Raw genomic sequence first — 20,598 nt, forward strand, 5'->3', positions numbered from 1 at the left:
GACAATGGCCCACTCAGGGGGCTTTGGCAGTGGGTGTTTACACAGAAATACTTTAGCTGTTAGACTGTACCTGTGTATACCAGTTAAACACCAGGCCCGATCCTAGCCATCTTCATTTTCAAAACAAGTTACCCTTTACTTTTTCTTCTTTTCCCTTTTCTCCCTTTCCCTTCTTGTCTCTTGTCCAATTTTTCTTCTGATAAATGTCAAATAATGTACACCGAGGGGGCAAGATATCCACTTCCTCCTGCAAAGAAGCCAAGTGGAACCTGGGCTCTGGAGATCTGAGGCAAGTCTGTGTTCATTTCCCAGGGTGGCTGTAACAAAGTACTGCCATGCCATGACTTAAAACAATAGAAACGATTGTCTCCCAGCTCTGGAGGCTGGAAGTATGAAATCAAAGTACTGGCAGGGCCACATGCCCTGTGAAACGGTGGAGAAAGGGACCGTTCCTTGCCTCTTCCAGCTTCTGATAGTCTCAGACTTTACTTGGCTCATGGCAATGTAATCTCTCCTCCATCTTCACATCGTGTTTTCCCTGTGCCTTTTCACATATCTTCTCTCTGTTTCTGAGTCCAAATTTCTTTATGTCATAGGGACACCAGTCTTACTATGTTAGGGCGTACCCTCACAACCTAATCTTACGTCGCTTAGATCTGCAAAGACCCTATTTCCAGAATAGGGTGACCTTTCTCATACCAAAGTTTAGCACTTCAACATCTTTTTTTGAGGGCATATCATTCAACCCATAGGAGGTAGTCCCCACTAGGTAGTTCATTGGTAAAAATTCATGAGATTCTCTGTCCTTGTGCAAACACCTTGATTTAAAAACTAAGAGCCTTAACTCTCCTCTCAAACACAGATCACGCCGGGCTAAGGACATTTGCTTCACTTCTGAGAGCAGTGATGCTCACTGAGCTTCAATGCTAGAAGGCACTTCAGATCTCTATGAGCGACCTACCCACTTTACAGATAAGAAAACTGAGAACTAGACACACGATTTACCTGAAATCTCAGTGCTTGTAAAAGTCACAGCCCCGAAGCAGAACACGTGTCTCTCTATTCTCCTTTCCCTATTCCTATGAGTAATATGAAGTAAGGTGTTGACTTAACAAACATGATTGCATTTACTTTACTCAGAAGCCTGCTTTAATCTTCACCTTAACTAGTTTGTGTGGACGTAGCATCTGAGATAATTCCTGAGGAAATATTTCTCAGAGACATCAGTGCATCCAGTGAGACTCTAAGAGGAATAATGAGAATCAGTGGGTAAGGCATTCTAACAATCCCCAAATGTGTTTTTAACACTGTTATTGTTGTTTTAGCATTGAATACACTTAACCAGGAAATCCAGACTTCTTTCTGAAGCATTCCAACTGTTGTGTTTATACCCAGTTGCCACACAACATTTGCTCCTACTGTGTTTTAGTTGGCAAGGGCTGGAGGAAGGGTTTTAGGAGCCAAGTAGCCTCAGATAGGGAATCTTTCCAATCCCCAGGGATCTGGCATAGCCCCAGAATCAATAGTCACAGGGACAGATGCCAGCACTCAGCTCATCCAGGGTCTTAGCTAACCTTGGGCTAGCCCCCTATTTAGTAGCTAAATCTGAATAGGAAGAACCAGCTGAAAAAATAGAGCCCTGCAAATGTTATAGATAAATAAGTAAAAGCTGCATTTTTTTTCCCCATCAGGGAAAAAAAGGGGAATACTGCAGAGGATGTATTACATTTTTGCTTCCTCCCTCCAAAAATCTCAACTACAGCCATGTTGCCAATCTCCTGAATTAAAAATGGATAAACATGGCAATGTTTTACTATCATTACATATTTTCCAGACACAGAGTATTTCCTACTTTCATTACACAATTTGGAGACTGTGAAATGAAAATATACATGATTTAAATGGCAGTGTATAAATCTGACATCTTTCTCCATTAGACATATCGTTTATTTATTTAACACACTTTGACTGAGCACCTACTATTATATACCAGCACTGTGCTCTGCCCTGGGATTCTTAGAGAAATGAATCTGGACCCCAGAAGTGCTTCAGAATTGTCACAGAAGATGTTGTCCACCAACCATAGTTCATTGTGTCAGTTACTATAATGAAGTATATGGACAGAGAGGTATATGGACAGTGCTGTAGGAGTATGCATGAATGGTTCATTCTGCCTTAGAAGAAGTAGATGATGGGAGATATGTGCCAAGAAAAGGTTTGGTCTAACTGGTGCTTTTGAGAGCTGACCACAGCAGCAGTGCAGAGTTAGGCAGGCAGCGCATGCTGTGCGCTTACTCTAGACCCCAGCATTCTGTGTGAATATTTTAAAATTCCTGCAGCTGTGTCTTTCTCAGAAGGTAGACGGGTGTGGGAGGTTCTTGGCGACCATTCTAATGTACCCTGCCATGGAGAGGGTAGAGCTCTGTGGGACAAGCTTCATCTCTCTGCAGATGCACCTGGGCAGGCTGGGCTGCAGCCTTTCTGAAGATGTAACATCCTGTCCAGGCGAAAGGTGTATTTTTTACTTGTTCACTTTTCTGACTGAGGACCAGATTATAGCCTCCATCTGAGGATGTCCCAGAAACTGTATTAGGTAGGGGTATGGTGTGGGTAGCACAGAGGTGAGGAGGAAAAGAAGGGGGCAGGGAGGAGAGTGGGACCAGAGAAGGGGAGACTGCAGGAGGGGAAGTCCTCCAGCTTCATTTGGATATGATTCTCCCAGACTCCAAATGGAAAATAGAACTGAACACCCATGATTAAGAAATGCAATACGTGCTAAGAAAGTCGAAAGTAATTTACACCAGGCATTAAAGTGTTTTGCATGAGAGTATAGTATGATGTAGACAACCCAAGAATTATGTCTTTCATTAAAAGGTTTGCAACTCAGTGTGCCGTGATATAACTATAGCAGTTTTTCTGTCTTGGTGACGGTTTTTTATTTTAAACACAGCCTTACAAACCAAGGAATGCAAATGCATTGGGAACACTCAGCCCCAGGGTTTAAACTTATTGTCACATCTTCCTTTCAGCACTTCACCTGCTTGTGCCAGGGTGAAAGGTGAGCAGTTATACCTCCATTGCCCCTCAACCCCATGTCTCCTGAATCCAGCTATAAGGAAAACTGTCATTTATTTCTTCATTATTCAAACTTAGCACTCGCTAGTTCAAAGTCCATTAGAGATTATGCATCAAGAATGATCTACATTAAGGTTGGGATTAAAGGAAAATCAGTTACATGAAAGAAAGGTGTTTTTGCCACAAATCTTGTGTGTGCATGTCAAGAAGCATATTCATTGCCTAATTTGAAAAGAAACCAGGACAACTCCCAGAGATATATACCTGCATCTGGCCAGTCTTTCCATAAAGAGACTTTCTGTTTGAAGTTTGCCTGTGAAGTTAGAGGAAAACCTCTCTCCCTGGCGAGCACGTGTAGCTTATTCAAATAAATAAATGAACAAATAATAGATGTAATTCTGATTTTAGGCACTAAAGAAGAGTACTATCAAAAGTTGATTCATACTGAACATGTTTAGGCAAAAAAACTGGGTTTATGAATAAGGCTGACAGAGTTCAGTTGGCTCTAAGGAGAGATTGGATGAACTTTCAAAATGCCTTCCAACCCAATGATTGAATAAATTTATCAATTATTATCTAACTATATTCGTAATCTTCTGGGTGAGTTTGGAGCAACCATTTGCTGATTTGATAAAAACCTTGATGATGCTAGATGTGAATCAAGGGACCTACAATGGTCTGGGCACTAAATCAAGTGTTTTTCATGAATTGTTCCATTTACTCCTCAAATCAGCCCCTCGATTCAGATATTACAAGTTTCTACTATGTATCATCATCTGTAACATAATTTATCACATACCTTAGGCTATTTTTAAACTATGCAACTGAGGTCTCAGATATGATGCATTATTGAATTCGAAAGCACCAGGATTATGTTCTGTGCAATGTCTAGAACACTGTGAGCCCACACACAGGAAACCACAAAAAATTAGTAATGCCTGTAGTGTTGCTGCATCAGTTTTGCAACATATAGAGAGAACATACCATGCAAATCAAATGTGTGGATGTGAATTTACCAAGGTGCGGGTACTCTGTAGCAATTCTGGCTGCAGAGACTAAGTGCCTTCTGGTCTCTGGGATGTTCCTAATTTCACCCTGGCTCCTGCCAAGTCTGGCATTAGCAATGGGTTTGATAAATGTGTGTGGAACTAAACTAAGGCACTCTAACCACTCTTCAGGCCCCTCCTAAAGTGCTCTGAGTCCTCTTGTTTTCAAATGTTATGGTGGGAAGGTCAGAGGGGCAAGACCTTTCCATGTGTGTCTGGCATCCTTTCTGATCAAGGCTTGATAAGCAAGGGTGTTATCTGAGGCCTCCAAAGCAGATGCTCAGAATCCATTTCTACTTTTAACTCAAAGTCAGATTTTGCTAAAGGACTTTTGGGGTCTGGCCAGGGGCTCTGTGATCTGTAGACTTTGAGTAGAAGCACTCTTCTGTAACTTGGGGAGGGTGCAGAATATTTCACTGGGGGAAAACATACCTCTGTCTCATATTTTTGCACCCAGCTTAGCCATTTGATCACTTCCATCTGGCTTTGCTCTTTTATAACAAAAACATCAAAGTGGACTTGGCAAGGATCATCCCCCAAATGTGCTTTCATTGTCTATATTAGTGAATCTCGGTCCAGTCAATAAAGAAGAGCATTTTGCTGTGGTTAATGTCACTTGCTTCATGGAAAGAACTAACTTAGCAACTGTTCCTAACCTTGACCAAATCTAATGGTTTTATAATTAAGAGAAAGGGAACATTTGTTGAGTCCCTTCACTTGAGCTAGGTGTTGTATCTAATACCACCCTGTTTCTGATTATCTAGCTTGCTGGTGAGGAAACTGAGGCTCAGAAAGATTGAACAATTTGCTCACAATCATGGAGTAAAAGTGGAGTTAGTGGCTGAGTTAGGATTTTCATGCAGGTCCATTTTGAGAAGTGATCCCAACTTTTCCCACTGGACTAGGATCTTTGTTAGATCAACAGAGACACAGAAATACTAAATCCTAACTCTGCCTCTGTGACGTGACATGGTGTAAGTTACTCGAGGATGTCTGTTCTAAGGAGGACACATGAAGTGCTGCCCAGGGTCAACACCCACCTCGGTGACTACAGACACTGGAGGATGGCTGCGGTGTGCTCAAGGCACACTCCTTGATTTGCACTTATTTTCATTGGAAGGACTGATGCTGAAGCTCCAATACTTTAGCCACCTGATGCAAAGGGCTGACTCATTAGAAAAGACCCTTATGCTGGGAAAGATTGAAGGCAGGAGGAGTAAGGGCCGACAGAGAATGAGACAGTTGGATGGCATCACCGACTCGATGGACATGAGTTTGAGCAAGCTCTGGGAGTTGGGGATGGACAGGGAGGCCTGGGGTGCTGCAGTCCATGGGGTCACAGAGAGTCAGACACGACTGAGGGACTGAAGTGAACTGAACAGCATCTGGATGAAGGCTTTTGCCTGTGAAAAATATTTCAACTTGGTAGGTACAAAGAGTCTTCTTTTCTTTCAGTGTGAACACTTACTAAACATCTTCCTATATGGCCTCTGCTTAATTTTTGCTTGGAGCCTGTAAGAAATGAAACAGAATTCGGGAGATTAGGTGGCTTGGCTAAAGCCCTAGGGTCAGTAAGTGGGAGAAGTAGCACCGGGGACTCAGCAATGCTCTTGCCAAAGCCCTTCCCAGAGCCTGCTCAGGTAGGCTTTCTAGAAGGGCTCCTTATTCAAATGAATTAGATAGGACAATGGAGACTGTGAAGAAGACCCAAGCCAGACACTCACAGGACCTCTAACAGGACCAAGGTTGGCCCACAATAAAATGGTGAAGTGTGTTTTAGGTGGGTTCACTGATGGTGTGACCTTCCCCGTCTCTAGGGTCATTCATAACTATTACCAGCAGCCCTGGAATCTCATTCCTGCCTTGTTGGATTTTTTGATCCAGATAGTTTTTAACTTTCGCCATCATCAAAGTCTTCCCCTTCAAAAATATCTACAGGTTCCAATAGATAAGTAACTAGTGAACTGGATTATCCTAGACTGTTTTTGACACTGACCCTGTAGAGGCATTCTTATCCATAGGAGTGGACATTTCAGACATATCAGCAGATGAGTGGAGAAATCTTACAGAAGGATTGAGGATCTAATAGTAACCCTACAACCAGTCACCATCCTGGATCAGATGTGGCTGGACCTACACCAGCTACAAGTGTGTGGGTGTCATCCCCTGTCTCAGACTCAGCAAGTGCTGTATCAGGGAACAGTCTGGATAATACACTTTTGGTTATACCTAATGGAACCTGACAATCTAGCCTAAGGAAAAACTTTATGTTCCAAGTATATGGCAGCAAGAACTCAAGGAGCACCAAGGAAAAGGTGAACAACCAGGTATCAGAAATGAGAACAGAGACAATTCTGGGGCACAAGTAGGATTTCAGAACCTTCCTTTTGCTGTTAATGTGACTTGGTTCCCAATACCTAGACTGACTCTCAGCCCAAAGTTTTGAAGAAGGGAGCCGGACTGATCCAGTCAGAGTCAGGCAATCACTTTGATCCACTCTGCTCTAGCCTGTGGTCCAAACACAGTGAGGGGAGGGGAAGAGAGAGTTTTCAGAGAAAGATGTCTTATAGGAGGCATACAGTAACCACCCCTGAGTCAACTCTCTTCATTTTACAGAGGTAGAAGCAGGGACCCAGCAAGGTGAAGCGACTGTCCCAAGGCCAAGTAGTGGAAGAGCAGGGCTAAAGTACAGCCCCTCAACCCCCGGCTCCTGGGACAGGGCTCCTTGATCTATCCTTCTGCTTTTGTTCCTTGCATATTTTATGGCCTCAATCTATCCCCCACCCCCACATGCCCTTCCCACTGCAGACACAGCAGTCTTCCAAAAGCCCAAATCTGATCATGACATTGCTCTGCTAAGTAGCCAGGCTCCAGTCCAAACTCCTCAGCACTGCAGGCAAAGCCCTTTTAATTGCACCTCACAGAGTATACAAGTCTGTTCAGGCTACCATAAGAAAATACCATAGACTGGAAACAAAAATTAATTTTCTCACTCTTCTGAACATATGGACATCCAAGATCAAGGTGATGGCAAGGCTGGTTCTATTCAGAAGCCTCTCCTCTTGGCTTGTAAGTGGTTGCCATCTCACTGTGTGCTCACGTGACCTCTCCTTTGTGTACTCACAGAGAGAGACCGCTGGTGTTTCCTCCTCTTCTAATAAGGATACCAGCCCTAGTGGATGAAAGCCTCATCTTTATGACGTCATTTAACTTTAATTACCTACCTAAAAGCCTTTTCTCCAAATTCAACCACATTGAGGGTTGGGGTATCAGCACATGAATTTGGGGGAACATGATTCAATTCATAATGTGGAGTTTTCCCAGTCCTCAGCATGGTCTCTCTCTCCTCCATCCCCCTTACATTCAGCCACTGGACCTACCTCAGCCCAACCTCATAAGCCGTGCTCTTTCAGATCCCCTCTCCTTGGAATGTACTCTTTATTTTCTGCTAGTACTTGAAGTCCCACTTCAGTGGCTGTTACCCCATGAAGCTTTGGGGATGGACATCATTTGAGCTGGACGCTCCCCCACCCCACTGAGTGCACACTGTCACATCTGCGTGTCATCGGGCATGGCCATGTGTGTATATCATTGCTATGACACATTCTATTTTAATAAATTTGTGTATGTGTTGGTCTTTTAAGTAGGCTATGGATTCCTAGAGGGTGGGAACTATCTTACTGCTTTTAATCTTCTCCCCCCTATTGTCTACCCAGCATTTGGCACATGGTAGAAACTCATTAAGTGCTGGTTGAATAAACAGGAAGCACAATTATAGAAAGGAAAGACTACCTTCCATATTCTTTGCCTTCATTTCATCACCATCTCTTTCAGGAAAAACTTTGCTGAATGATGGAGTGATATTTGTGCAACAAAAATTGAAGGAAAATACAAAGAGTAGAAATTTGAACATTTTTTCCAAGGTGATAAGGAAAGCAGAACTTTGCTTGTTCACTAAAGACAATGAAGAGACCCACCTCAGACTATGAGATTTTGCACACATTGTCCCTGATGCATAAACAAGGGATGAATTTATCATACTCTTTCATGTTCCTCTCTAATACTGCTACCAGGCTATGCAGAAACTGCAGTGGGAGACCCCATGAAACATACCGATAGGCAGATGAGAAACAAACATGATAAAATACAAGAGCACCACACCATAAGACTCACTTTTTCATTCATTTTGACAAGGGTAATGTAGTTTTAATTGCTAATGATAATATGTATTGCCTCCTAGTAAATGTCTTGTGGTGTATTTTGTAAACCTTTCATCTTAGAATAGCACAGTCCTCCCAAATTTGTTCATTAAACCTTTGCTAGAAACTGAGAGGTTATTGACTATCAGGGGAAAATGAGCAAGTTCATTATGAACTGGCAAAGAGGCATTAATAACCATCTCCTGTAGCAATTGTATACTATGAAAATTAGAGAGCAAGATCTTTTAATATATTTTCATTTTAAAATTAATATTTTTACATATTTTTATTTGATGGCATTATAATTTTTAAAAAATATTTTTATTTAATTGGTACTATCATTTCAAAACTAATAAATTGAAGAAAGCCCACATTCAAATATGTCTCAAAATGACTGAATAATTGATTAAAACCTAGTTTCATTTTCAAAGTTGAAGAACTGGTGTAGAAAATGTGTTCGTCAGATAAGGTAGCAGAGATAGACAATTGTTTTATTTTGTTTGTATTTATAATTTATACAACTCAATATTCCTATTGATGTGTCTCTGTAACAAGTCACACACAATTATCAATAAGAATTCAAAGAGTGCTGCTAAGGTGTGAAATTATACAATCATTCTACTGCAAAGAAAAAGCCTTAGAGGTGAACTCTATATTGAATTTTTCAAAGGAAAATTATATGTCTGTGAATGTGTCATTTGATGAAATGATTGTCATGGGAAATTAAATCTCACTCTGAAAGAAATCAGTAAGAATGAGAAAATCATCATAAATTCTCTCTGTATAAAGGAATTGTACTTTTTCACAAAAGAATTTTTTTCTCTAAGTTTCTAATCATATTAATAGTGTATGATACATACACTATTCACATATGGGATCTTCACATATGGGATGATATAAACACATACTTTTATCCACACTACATTCTTTGGACCTAATGCATACTCATGTCAAAGGGAAATCAAGAACTTTGGTATTATCCAATTCCATGTTTTTCAAAGGATAGCCCTTGGGCCACCTATATTAGAATCCCCTGGGACATCTGTTGAAAATTCAGCTTCTAATCAAGACTTGCTGAATCAGAATCTCAGAGGTAAATCTCACAATAAAGCAAGTTAGAGAAACGCTTGTCTAGCTAATTTAGCCAAGACTTATTTCCAAACCATCCAATTTGTTTCAATACATCAGTAACATAATGTGAAGCCTGGCAGATTCAGTGATGGTGGAAAGGTTTTTGTGACTTAGAGAAAGCCTTCAATTACAGAGAGAGTGCTTTTTGAGAAAATGGAGTTTTATATTTTTAACAGTTGTCTATATTATAAAGGAAGACATAAGTGAGTACTAATAGATTAAATGAGGAGCATTCATGAAAAAGTTATAATTCACAAGCCTCTACTATATATGAATGCCTTCAAGACTTGGTTACTGGATGTGGTGGTGAGTGTCATGAAGAAATTTATTGTTTCTGAATCACTGTTTGTAAAAGCTATACTTTTTAGACTACATTCTCCACTTGAGAGGAAGATCCAGGAATTGATAAAATAAGAAATGTAAAACTTTTTGCTAAATAAGCATTACATAGGCATTGTTTGAATTATAGGAAGAGCTCAAATTAGTGGAGCATGAATTAACCATGTTTGAGTGAAAGAGTTCTGTCGAGTCTCTCGACCATAGACGTGGGGACATCTTGGTAACGAACAACAAAATGATGAAATCCATCATTTCACCTCTGGATGAATTTCTCAAAAGAATATAAATGTAAATTTCAATGTAAATATAACCTTAATAAGTCACTATATGCTTTACCCTAATATTCTTCAGGGTTAACCTTGGATTCCTAGATTTTATGACTTTTGAGAAATGTAACTGGATCCCTCAAAATAGTTCTTGGATCACTGTAAGGGTCCCAGACCTTGGTCTCTGGTATAATTCTTAACAAAACTGTAAAATGAAATTTTCTATCCCATAACTCACCCCTTCCTCTGGTGTGGTCTCTGCTTTGGGGAGCAGTCATATATAAGGCAGTGGTTAAGTGCACAGCACTTCCAACCATGTTTGAGTCACGGCTTTGCCACTGACTGGCTGTATGACCTTGGGAAATGCACTGACCATCTCTGTACCTAATGTCTCATCTACCATGCTCTCGGCGCTACCAACCATGTCAGACTAAATGGAATAAAGCATGCTACACGCCTAGCAGGACACCCGGAACATAGAGAGCATTCACTGTGGCTCTTTGACCTTCCCTCCCACCGCCATCCCACTCCCCAGAAGCCTCTGAGCAAACAAGGGTTCCTGCTGCAGATGCTCCCCCGGCCTGACCATGGGCTCTTCTGGCTACTCTGCCCTTGAAAGTTAAGTTGTTAGGATCAGGGCCATGTATTCTGCTTCCCATGGTGTTTGCATTTAAAGGGAGCCTTAGACAGGACTCATCTGATTGCAAGTGGCAGCAACCTAACTTGAATTAGCTAAAGAAAGTGAGGATAGAACCTGCCTGTGAATGCAGGAGACACAAGAGACGTGGATTCTATCCCTGGGTCTGGAAGATCCCCGGAGAAAGAAATGGCAACCCACTTCCAGCATTCTTTCCTCTAAAATTCCATGGACAGAGGAGCCTCGTGGGCTACAGTTCATGGGGTTGCAAAGAGTCAGATACGACTGAGCGCTCATGCACAATGTAATCAAGAAGGGCAAGAATATAGCTAATGACAACTGCCTCTTAACTGTATTTCTCTCCATCAATTGGTCTCATCTCCTCCCTTTGCTCATAGGCTTATTCACTGCACAAAAGCCATGGTCACTGGTACCTCCAGGCTCATATCCTCATTTCCAGAGAAGAAGGGGGCTCTTCTCTCTCAGCCCCAAATGGAATTCCTGGAGAAGGACTCAGGAGAGTCCAGCATGGCCCCAAGTTTACCCTTCAACCAGCTGTGGTGGTCAGAGCTTAGCGAGGGCTTGATCCCTCTGAACTGGATCACATGATGACAGCAAGTAAGAGAGTGGATCTCTAGAAAAATGGATGCAGGTAACACAAGCACAGCTGTGGGGAGGAATCTTGTAAGGCAGGCAACTAGGTTCTGTCTCTTCTTGAAGTAGAGGAATGAACTGCTAACAACAACTTCAAATAGCAGCTGCTGGTCCATAGAGAATGGCAATAACATTTGACATGGAGACCTGCTGCTGCTGCCGCTAAGTCGCTTCAGTCGTGTCCGGCTCTGTGCAGCCCCATAGACGGCAGCCCACCAGGCTCAGCCATCCCTGGGATTCTCCAGGTAAGAACACTGGAGTGGGTTGCCATTTCCTTCCCCAATGCATGAAAGTGAAAAGTGAAAGTGAAGTCGCTCAGTCGTGTCCGACTCTTAGCGACCCCATGGACTGTAGCCTACCAGGCTCCTCTGTCCATGGGATTTTCCAGGCAATAGTACTGGAGTGGATTGCCATTTCCTTCTCCAGGGGATCTTCCCTACCCAGGGATCGAACCTGGGTCTCCCACATTGTAGGCAGATGCTTAACCATCTGAGCTACCAGGGAAGTCCTATGGTAGTTGGCCCAAATGCCCCCTTCAGAATAGCAGTATTTCAGGACTCATTCCTCCAGACTCTGGGAGTTTGGCAGCTGTCAGCTCTTGGCTGAGTCCCTCTGGTGAAGATAGCCGCCTTATCCAAGGTCAGGCTTCCTTTCTGGGGTATCCTATATTCCTGATTTGTCTATGGGGGTAGGAGTCCTTAACTTGGGACAATTTTGAAGGTCTATTCCGGTCCAGAGCACCCCATGGGAACCACCGAAGTCTTTGTCATGACTAAATCTCTGGTTAACCCCTCCCTCCACCCAAGCCTGCACTCTTTCTCCTTCACAAGCATCTATCTAAATACACACTCAATTTCCTGCACGCAAATCACCATTTCCAAGTCTGTTTCCAGGACAATTAAACTAAGACAACTGGCTCCTCCCAATAAGAGATAAGACCACTCACAGTCGGTCCCCAATGGCTCATCAGTAAAGAATCTGCCTGCGATGCAAGAGATGCAGGTTCAATCCCTGAGTCAGGAAGATCCCCTGGAGTAGGAAATGGAAACCCACTCCAGGATTCTTGCCTGGAAAATCCCGTGGACAGAGGAGCCAGGTGGGCTACAGTTCATGGGGTCACAAAGAGTCGAACACAACTGAAGCAACTGAGCAGAGCCGGTCCCGGAAGAGAGAGGGCACTGTAGCTGCCCTTCTGGAATAGCCCAAAGCAACAGGGTGTCCTCTGGTTTCTTTCAGATGAAAAGATCCATCCTTCTTCCGATTCAGTTTCCAAGGGGACCCTATTGTAAATATTCTGCTCATGGTCCTCCTCTGCCAATATTATGTGCTAATTCCTGTGCTGGTGGAGAGAAACTGTAAGCCATGACCATTCACTCTCCTCTCAGGTTAAAACCTACCCTCCTTCTCCACTCGGTCTTTGAAGGATCCAAAGCATCAAAAGGCTTTTTTTCTATTTTTTCCTATTCCCTATGTTTTTTCCACTCGTTATGTAAAAGCCAACAAGATCTGTTGACATCTGTTTTAATGTCATGTCTAGATTGGAAATCAGTCTTCAGTGCTACAAGGATGAAAGTGAAAGTTGCTCAGTCATGTCCTTCTCTTTGTGACCCCGTGGATTATAATGACCCCATGAATGAGGATGAGTATCCTCCTAAAAACATGGCCACATAGTCTGCTTGGGCATGAAACCTTCCCCTGCCATATAGCAGAACTTTCCTCACCCCTCATCTGAGGTTGCAAGTCAGGAAGTGAGCCAAATCTTCCACGTGCAAAGCTGTGGCATTCACAGCTCTCCACCATCTACATGCTAGGTCGCTTCAGTCACGTCTGACTCTTTGCAACCTTATGGATTGTAGCCTGCCAGGCTCTTCTATCCATGAGATTCTCCAGGCAAAAGTACTGGAGTGGGTTACCATGCCCTCCTCCAGAGGATCTTTCCAACCCAAGGACCAAACCTGCCTCTCTTGTGTCTCCTGCATTGGCAGGCGGGTTCTTTACCACTAGAGACACTTGGGAAGCCCCTACACCATCTGGCCCAACCCATAACTCCACCTTCATGCTTAGCCACAAACGCTTGCATCCGCAACATTCAGTTGCTCATCATTCCCTAATCCCAGTAAGGTTTTTGGTCTATGAGCCTTTGTCTGAGTTGTCTGGCTTCTCTCTTCTGCTAAATTATAAGTTCCTTGAGGCCAGGGGTCATGTCTTGGACAACTTTGTAGCCCCTTTAAAGCCTGAAACAAGTGCTTTCACATAATGCAGAGAAGACCTAAAATATTTGGTATACGGCTGTCACTGTTACAGAAAAATACTAGCCTGTTGTTACTTCTCAGACATTTTTACAAACAGCCCTGTCCTCCAAAAGAATCATGAGCATTAAAAATAAATAAAAACAATATTCCTAACAATCTGTGTCCAGGGTGAACATGTGTAGAGTTTTGCCCCCTAGAACAGTTCTGATTTACTACTGTTGTTCTGCTTATAATTATTAATACTGTCCCTTTTCGCTCTCAAAAGTGACCCAGATTAGATGATAAATTTTATGGTCACCTTACTTATGCAACTCAAACCATTAGCTGAAGTGTGCTCTGCTGACCTGCTTGTAGGAAAATAGCACAGTAAGAATTTTTAAAAAGATTGTGTGCCTTGCCCACATTTTTACCTGCATGTTCTCTTCCTATACACATTTCAGATGAATTTTTACACAGGGCTAGTGCATAGACTTTTTCCACCCCAAAGTTTTGAGGAAAACTCTCCAACAGATGGACACTCATACAAGCCAGGTGAGAGCCTCTGCTTAGTGTCCAGGGACTGGCCTCCTTTTTGCCAATGACAGAATGTGGAGGTTATATTTGAGGGCCCCTGGTTTCTTTCATTCAACTTAACCGAAGCTAAAGGTTTCTGCTTGAGGGCAGATATATCCCTTCCAAAGCTTTGCAGCGAGATTACTCAAATTGGCATGGGATGATTGGGGTGAATAGTAATTGGTTTCTCTGTTCTCACGAGGTAATAGCTTCTGCCAACAGAAAATGTCCCAACCTCACTGAAACGGGGAGGAGGAATTTAACGTATTCTTCTTTGCATTTGCTTCAATTAATCATCAGGTAATTGCTAAGTCACTTCAGTCGTGTCCGACTCTGTGCGACCCCATAGACGGCAGCCCACCAGGCTCCCCCGTCCCTGGGATTCTCCAGGCAAGAACACTGGAGTGGGTTGCCATTTCCTTCTCCAATGCATGAAAGTGAAAAGTGAAAGTGAAGTCGCGCAGTCGTGTCCGACTCTTTGAGACCCCATGGACTGCAGCCCACCAGGCTCCTCCATCCATGGGATTTTCCAGGCAAGAGTACTGGAGTGAGGTGCCATTGCCTTCTCCCATCAGGTAATTAGATAATAATAAATAGCTCATAAATACATGTTTCATCTAATCCTCACACTAGCCCTATTGGATGCTATTGCAATTATTATGTTATGCATTTTCATATTTACATGAAATAGAAATTATTTATATTATTATATTTATATTGGGTTCTTTGGTAGCTCAGACAGTATAGGACCTACCTGCAATTCAGGATACCCAGGTTTGATCCCTGGGTCAGGAAGATCCCCTGGAGAAGGGAATGGCAACCCACCACAGTACTCTTGTGTGGAAAATCCCATGGACAGAGGAGCCTGGAGGGCTACAGTCCATGGGGTCTCAAAGAATTAATAATACTTCCCATTTCTTAATGTTTATTATGTATCAGGCACTGCAGAAGCAGTTCATAGACATTAGCTTGTTTCCTCCTCTCCACAGCAGCTGAACAGAGGTCTATTCATTGTTTACTACCCTCCATGTCCACTCAATACAAACCTTGTCTTGCTCAGAGTTGTCTTTCCTGTAAACACACTGAGTCGTGTTTGGCACAGAGCAGGTTCTTAGTAAATACGTTTTAAATGGATGAGTGAATGAATGGATGAGTCAACAAACCTATGAAGAAGGTGTTCTACTCCGTGTTTTGCAGACGAGAAAACCAAGGCGTGCAAAGGGCAAGGAATTTGTCAAGATCTTGTAAATCACCAACTGGGGACTGTGAGATTCCAAATTCTTAAACATGACAATATACACCCCTGTTCCATCTCCCTGATCAGAAAGTTAAGTGACATGCACAGGACCAGCTAAGAACTAAATTATTAGAACTCAGACCCAGAAACTGTAACTCCAGCCAGCACTGCTTCCTCCTTATCATGCTAGTGGGTAGGGTCAACCCTTCTGATCATTCAGTGTGTACAGCCAGGTGCACAGTGTCCTTTTTGGGGAAGAAGTGTGGGCAGTTCCCTCAAGTAAAATGCAAATCCTTGCGGGAGGAAGGTTGATCATAATCTCCTGATTTACCTCTGGGCATTAGTTCAGCCAACTGAGAGTGAGCTAGGGACCAGAGTTTATTGTCCAGGCTAGGGTTATGCGTTCCATTCAGACAAATTATAAAATTTCAGTGATTCAAGATAATAGTTGTTTATTTCTTAATCTTATAATATATAGGATAAGCATCTTGGGTAGCAGATATCCTTACTCCAGTGGAACTTCAGAGACTCAGACTTCTTCCATCTGTGGCTCTAGCATCCTAAAGGCTGAAGTAAGTCCTCTGCATTCAGTGAGAAAGACTCTTAAACACTCTGGCCAATTACACATATATTATTCTTTTTTGGATTCTTTTCTCATATGGGTTATCACAGAATATTGGATAGAGTTCTCTGTGCTATATAGTAGGTCCTTGTTGGTTATCTATCTTATATACAATAGTATGCATGTGTTCATCCCAAGCTCCTGATTTATCCCTCTCTGCCAACATTCCCCTTTGGTAAACATAAGTTTGTTTTCAATATCTATAAGTCTACTTTAGTTTTGTAAATAAGTTCATCGGTATCTTTTTTTGAAATTAGAATCCACATATGAGTGATATATCATAGGACATCTGTCTTTCTCTGACAACTAACACAGCGCTGTAAATCCACTATGCTCCAATAAAATTAAAATACTGAAAAACTAAAAAATCAAAATGCATCACTATAAATAAGATGACTGCAGAGGACTCTGGATGCTAGAGCCACAGGATAATAAGATAATAATAAAGCAAAAAAGACTGGCTTGGATTTGTAACCAGTGATAAATTGTACGTTGAATAAATATTTGTTAATGAATTAAAAAAAAAAAAAAACTCTAGCCAAGAATAGACATACCTACTACGAACAGATCATTGGTAAGAACTAGTCTAAGAGTCTTCCCAGATGCAAGTGAAGCTGGGGAATGTAGACACCGGGCACCCATTCCCCAGGGCACTGTGAAAGGGGGTGGGGCACAAACTTTTGGTGGGTGGGTAGACATCACAGCCATTATGAGAAAAGAAAGGGCCAAGGAAGAGGCGGGAGCCGGACTCTGGGCTGTCATGTAGAGAAGGGTGGGCATTAAAAGGAAGCAGTGGGGAGAGGGCAGCAAACGCTGACTTTGCCGGCCTTGGCGGGGTTTGTGGGCTTTTTCTCTTCAGTAGTGATGGAGGTGGAGCAAACTTGTCTTTGCTGCCAGTTTGATGCACACTTGGGGAAAAGCTTGGAATCTCTCATTTTAATTATTATCAAATCTCTACACTCAAAAGTACTACCCAACAGATTTGCAGTTTCCATGCATGCCCACCCCTGCCTTCTCCATTTGAGTTGTAAATTATGAATCATGTGAAAATTGGACAATATCATAAAAGCCACAAGATGTATCGAGTGCTATAGCCTTCAGTTATCTTAGTTCATTAAACAGAAAAATAGGTGCACTTTTTCTTGATAGGAAAACAGTACCAAGTAATGTCACACAGTATTTCAAAACAGAATTTGTCTTTGTCAACCAAGTAGTGAATAACAAGGAAGCATTGAATGTTCTTTTTAAGAAATGATTTGAAATTAATTTCAATCCCTTCTGATGGTTCAATAAAAAGAGATATAGGCTTCGGTAGGTTTCTTAATGTAGATTGCTATAGTAATTTAAAAACAACAAATAACAATAAAGTAATGATTCTATCATGCTGCCAGTGGGCTTGACAGCAAATAGTATATTTGAAAAAAATAAATTTGCCACAGCAATATATGCCAATGACTAGACTCTCGGCATTGCTTTCAGATTAGAAAGATTCATAGGATCATATTCATGTATTTTAGAAAGTTATTTACTCTGACGGAGATAAAAAATTAAAAGTATGATTATCCACAGTCTTTCTCCTCCTCTGACTTCACACAGAGGCTCCTCTCGTCCCAGGAGTAATGGATAGGATGGGATGATCAGTAGAGATGCAGACCAGGGGCCCAAGAGGCTGACAGGCTCTCCAAATGTGTGAGCATTAAGGTGTTGGCAGAAAAACAAAAGAGCAGAGAGTGGGGAGAAGGTGAGAGGACCCTGGCCAGGTAGGAAAGAACTGAGGACTGTTTGGAAGCTGAACTGAGCTGCCATGGTGAGGAGGGGACTGTGAGGAGAGAATTCAAGTCAAGAGGAGAAGTCAGCAGTCTCACCTGCTGCTACCATAACCGTGGTTGCTGGAGAGACCCTCTCCTGAGCTCCACCTACAGCAGGCCTTAGTTTTGGGGCCCAGCAGATTGAGATTGTATATTGTATATTATATTATATTATATTATTGTATATTATACTTATATTGTATATTATACTTATACTTGAAAAGCCAAGCAAGTTACACCTTGTTTATACCTTATGTTGTAGGGACAATCGAAGATTTCAGCTAAACTCTGAGTCAAACTGCACCCTTTCACACACGCTACTTGATGTGTAAGCACCCCTTTAAGAGAACAGCAGGTAATTGTTAAGCACCAAACTGTCGCGTGGTTCACGTGCTCACATTATTGAGTTCATTATCTGCTAAATTTTAGAAAGTTGATGTTAAGAAGGGGAATTTCCTGGCAGTCTAGTGGTTTGGGCTCTGGGTTTGCACTGTCAGGGGCCTGGGTTCAGTCTTTGTCGGGAAACTAAGATCCTGCAAGCTGTGAGGCACGGTCAGAAAAAAGAACAGTTTAAGAAAATGAAAGTATAAAGAATTATTCTTTTTCCAGATTTGAGTTGAATCTGGCCAATTTTCTATGATTATATGCATTTAACTAAGTAATACTGTAAAAGATCTCTGCAGCAACTAGACAGGCTGTTCACTCGAAAGGCTTCATTTTGACTGGAAATGAAACAAATTCATAGGAAAACAAGGAAGCTCATTTGTCCAATTCTTGATCTCTTCAGGGTTTTTTTTTTTTTTTTTTTTAAGTAACTTTACCCCCCCAGTCCTGATGGGTTTACACTGGGACAAATATCAGTGAGAAAGGTACATTCCATAGATGGTCTGGGGTACTTACTTAAGACCATGGGCTCCTGTGAAAGTGAAAGTGTTAGTCGCTCAGTCATGTCTGACTCTTTGTGACTCCATGAATGGTAGGTAGCCCACCAGGCTCCTCTGTCCATGGAATTCTTCAGGCTGGAATTCTGGAGTGGGTTGCCATTCCCTTCTCCAGGGGATCTTCCTGACTCAGGGATTGAACCCGGATCTCCTGTACAGCAGGCAGGTTCTTTACCATCTGAACCACCAGGGAAGTATGCAGTCTGGAAACTGATCATATGTTAAGTCATTCTCCCAGAGTTCATAAGGAAATAAGAAAAAGAACATGGAACTAAAATGAAAACAAATGAGTATCTGGGGAATCAAATGAATTGGTGAGTTACTTCAATCCAAAGAGACTGGGGTGCTCTTGGAAATACTAATTTACTTGATGATGAGCTCCAGGAGGATAAATTGACTTTAAAATCAAAGTAATCCTTTACTCTATCCTAGGTTGAATCTGTGATTGTAAAATGACCTGTATGTTTTAGGTTTATTTTTTTCACAACATGTATCATCACCAAGAAGTAAAGTGCAATTTATTCATTAGCTAAATTCCATGAGTGGTCACGGACCTCCAGGATATATCCCTCATAGATTTAGACAGGAATAAGGACTCTACCCTTGCCCTCTTCCAAAAGTGAGAAGAGGACAGAATTCTACCTTTCATAGTTTGAGAGACAGTGATGATTTGTTCTGCAAAACTAAGTTAGAAACTTGGGTTTCATCAAGGGGTATCCACTAGGCTACCTTCTTTGGGCTGACAGTAAATGGTGTGGACTGAATCATACTGAGAGTTAGTTTACCGGTGAGATGTTAGCTTAAAGACTGATCTTTAGTCCTGAGAGCAAAGAGAGCTAGATGACCAATAGCAGCAAACTAACAGAGCTTCATGTTTGTCCATCTGCTCCAGAGTCAGGACTGCTGCTATCTTAGGATAAATTGAATGGCTCGTGTAGGTTACAGAACTCCTATCACTATCAAACAAAAATGTTTTGACTCTGCCGGTTTCTGGAAATGTTACGAAGTTCTACAAAGAACGGCTCCTTTAATTTCAGCTTATAAATTAAACAAAGCAGAAAACCAAGAGGACAAGAGGATAAATCCAAAATATTCCAAATATTTAAACTTGGAATATATCAACTTCATAGAATTGGGGACAAATTTTATGTTACCAAAATTCACACCAAGACCACCTTCAGAATAAAAGGAGTCAGAAAGCTTGTCCTGTTTGCCAGTGAGGAAGAAAGAATTCTCTCTCTCTCCCTCTTGATGGTAGAAGTACAATTATAGGAGGTAATTCTTCATTGTTTTAGCTTATTTTGTCCTACCAAAGCTTTTAACTTTTCAGCTCTTCATTTTGCCATTAATATCTTCTTTTCGAAAAGTCAGAAGTGAATTTAACCTTTTGGAACTACCAAGGTCTTAAGGCCTTTTGGATGATAAGCCAGGAGGAGCCCCCAGAAACAGTGCTCTGAGTGTCTTTGGCTATTTTTACAAGGCGGGGGGCACATCTGTGCATCCACATGCAGCCTGGGGTCTCCCCTCCGGGCCTTCCTCACAGCAGCCTCGTGGAGCTTCATTTATCTTAGGAGGGGAAGTGGTGGCGTGGAGCCTGCCCGATTCTGGACCTGCGATTCCAAGGTGGAGAGAGTCCAAGACTGTTGTTCAGTCCATTAAGCAATCCTTTTCAGCTGAAGGGGTTCATCTATCAATCTCACTTTTCAGCCAGTAATCCGCTTATTTAGAGGTTTAATTACATTTTCAGATCACCTGAGCACTTTTCCTAGATCTTTAATGAAATGACTCCTCATTTTATTTATCTCACAGTTGATTTTACATGAGTTGTCCAGGGCTGGG

The 20,598-nt window shown here is 42.0% G+C and overlaps 2 long non-coding RNA genes across 2 annotated transcripts in view; one reads left to right on the forward strand and one right to left on the reverse strand.

Moving 5' to 3' along the window:
* LOC129646239 (uncharacterized) overlaps positions 1-1,079 on the reverse strand; it is a 38,094-nt gene extending 37,015 nt beyond the window's left edge. Inside the window, exon 1 of the long non-coding RNA XR_008711788.1 lies at positions 1,006-1,079. This is a non-coding gene — a long non-coding RNA (uncharacterized LOC129646239). The remainder of the gene's footprint in view (positions 1-1,005) is intronic.
* Positions 1-20,598, forward strand: part of LOC129646238 (uncharacterized) — a 103,277-nt gene that overhangs the window by 28,630 nt on the left and 54,049 nt on the right. The gene's annotated exons all lie outside the window — the stretch shown is intronic.

The sequence above is a fragment of the Bubalus kerabau genome, chromosome 3, assembly GCF_029407905.1.
Source record: "Bubalus kerabau isolate K-KA32 ecotype Philippines breed swamp buffalo chromosome 3, PCC_UOA_SB_1v2, whole genome shotgun sequence".
In the NCBI taxonomy this organism is placed as follows: Eukaryota; Metazoa; Chordata; class Mammalia; order Artiodactyla; family Bovidae; genus Bubalus; species Bubalus kerabau.